Genomic DNA, 2800 nt, shown 5'->3' with positions numbered 1-2800 from the left:
TGGTCCCTCAAAAGACTAAATCTCTTCAGAGCTTTCTTCTTTTTTGCTTGTATATCCCAGATGCTATCATGAAGTGCTTGCATTATATGCTAAAATGTTTCTAATTTCTAATTCTATTTTAGAAAGTTATCAGTGAGTGTCTGAAGCTCAATTACCCTCTCTTTGATTTTCTCATCAAAACTCTAAAGGTGAAGGTATGCCAAGTTACACTTAGCATATATTTGTTTCCCTTCTTCCATACTCTACCTCAATGCCTTAATGCATACATTTAATGTTTCTATATCATTTCTTATATTTGTACACATAGTATTAAGAAGTTTACCATCATGCTCAGTATGTGCTTGAATTTTAGCAACATTGGTAAGAATCATAAACTCATTATCAAAGGTTTTACACACACTTTTTGCTCTCTACTGAGTTTCTACAGATGTATCAACATAACTTATAGTCTTCTCCAATCTATCCAAAATTGAAGCTAAAGTCTTCTCAATTGACTTAACTAATTTCTTTTTTTCAAGGAATTTACTTAGAGAAGATATAAGATTTTGTGCTTCATCTTCATCATTTGACTATACTATTGAGGTGACCATTGCTACTTGTGTAGGTGGTGTAGAGGGTTTCACTGTAGTTATTGCTAAGGGCACACTTGTAGTAGCTACCTCAGTCATAGTTTCAAATTTCTTTTTAGATGATACATCTTCTTTCTTTTACTCCTATTCTTCTTCTTCATCAAAAGAGTTGTTGTAATAAAAAATATTGCCAATAATGATAGAGTCAAAATATTTGAATGGATCATCAGTTCTATCCACTATTATATTGGTGTTATCCACTTGCATAGATTCACTATCAATAGTAAGGTGTGGCGAATCACTTGGAATTGAAGTTTTAGCTAGTTGCTCAGAACTATGAGGTGGATTGACCATTGCCATAGTAGGGCTTGTCTTCTTTGATTTTGCACTCTCCTTAGACTCCTTAGGAATATTAGACATGTATGTGACTATTTTATTTTGAGTTTCTACATTAACTTCTTCATAATTTCCTCCCATGAGAAGAATAGATCTCTTCTTATTTCTCAAAAATGGTGCTATTACTTTCAGAATTTCTTTTATCTCTTCCTCATTATTTACTATACATATCTTTTTCACCTTATTCATCCTTATTTTTTTATCCTCCTCAATTAATCTACTTTTTCTATTTCTTAGTCTATTGTACAAATCTTTAGGTATTTGACATTTTATACTCTCAAACCTTTTATCTTTCAAAATCATATTTCTAACTATAGCATTTTCTAGCTATCTTTTATTCATATTATTGTACAAATCATAATACTTATTTAATTGCACAAATTTTTTCTCATTAATAATTTTTGTATTGAGATTTTCCACCTTTGGTTTCCATGCTTTTCTTCCTACTAAAATCTTTGCTTCCTAATCTACTAGCTCTACTAGTTTATCACCAGTTTCTTCTTTAGATTTTGAGGAACTAATTTGCAAGGTTCTTCTCCTCTTACTTGGTCTACTTGTTGTTTGCTTGACTCTCTTCTTATGAGGAGTTTTCCCAAACCTTGTAGACTTTCTTAGTGCTAATGCAACTATGACCCCTTCAATAGGTTTGGATATTGCAATAGGTGTAGGGGTCAATAGTTTAGTTTCACCACTAACCTTCATTTCCAAAGATATCCCTTTAACCTCTTCAAATTCCTTACTAGACATCCCTGTATCTTTTAAGATGGAATCAACTACATTGTCTACTTTCTTCTTGATATCCATGTCCATTAGATTTGTTTTGACTTCTTTCATCTTTTTAGCATATGTACCCCATCTAGGGCATCTAGAATCAAATTTGGAGTGTAGAATTATTTGCGCATAGCCTTCAATTAGTTCAGCACCCATTTCATAACCCATAGGTTCAATGAACTTCACTTGAGGAACTATAGCCTCCATGCATGTAAAGTCTATTTCTACCATGAGACATAGTTCATCCTTGTATTTCTCTATCAATATAGGAGGTATCCTATAGCTTGCTTCATTTTATCTTGGAATGATTTCATCATTTTGTCAATATCATTATCCCTGACTTTTCTTGATTTAGATCTATATGCACGAGTGATAATTTGTATTGTGCACTCACTTCCATCCTAATTTGAAATACCAGGAAACTTCTTTCTTGTGTAGAATAATATATTAGTTAGTAGGGATTCAAACCTAAAGATTTCACTCCTAAACTTCTTGATATTTTATATGTTACCCAAAAACTGAGTTTAGATAATATCACATAGATTAACCTTTTCACCCTTTATCGCCGTCACATAAGCTACATGAAGAAATCCAATAGGGACTGAATATATCCTAGATCCATGGTTGAACTTATATCCCAAAATTTTATTGATAAGTCTCACTCCATCATCTTGAATGGTGTTGATCTTCATGTTTTTGCCATCAAAACTTGTGTTGATATTTGTTTCAACTAATCTATGCACATTCTTTATTTTGATAGGATTGCATCCTTCATTGCTCAAACCTATGACCTTGTGAATTAGGTCATTATTAATGCATATAATTGAATCTCCCAACCATATAAGGTCATGATGAACTCTACTTAGAATGATTCTTGTCCATTCATGGTTATCAAAGTCCCTATAGAACATATGCTCAACTACATTAAGTTGTTCTAGGTTTGCATATTTTGGTTTTAATGACAAATCAATGTTGCACATTCTCTCCAATTCCTTATGAATCTTAGTATCTCCTAAGCTTTCTATTTTATAGTGAATGTAACTTCTTATGTCTTTGACATGAAG

This window comes from Cupressus sempervirens, chromosome 10 (assembly GCF_028749045.1).
Source record: "Cupressus sempervirens isolate cs-2001-9-10 chromosome 10, ASM2874904v1, whole genome shotgun sequence".
Taxonomy (NCBI): domain Eukaryota; kingdom Viridiplantae; phylum Streptophyta; class Pinopsida; order Cupressales; family Cupressaceae; genus Cupressus; species Cupressus sempervirens.
This window is presented reverse-complemented; position numbering follows the sequence as displayed.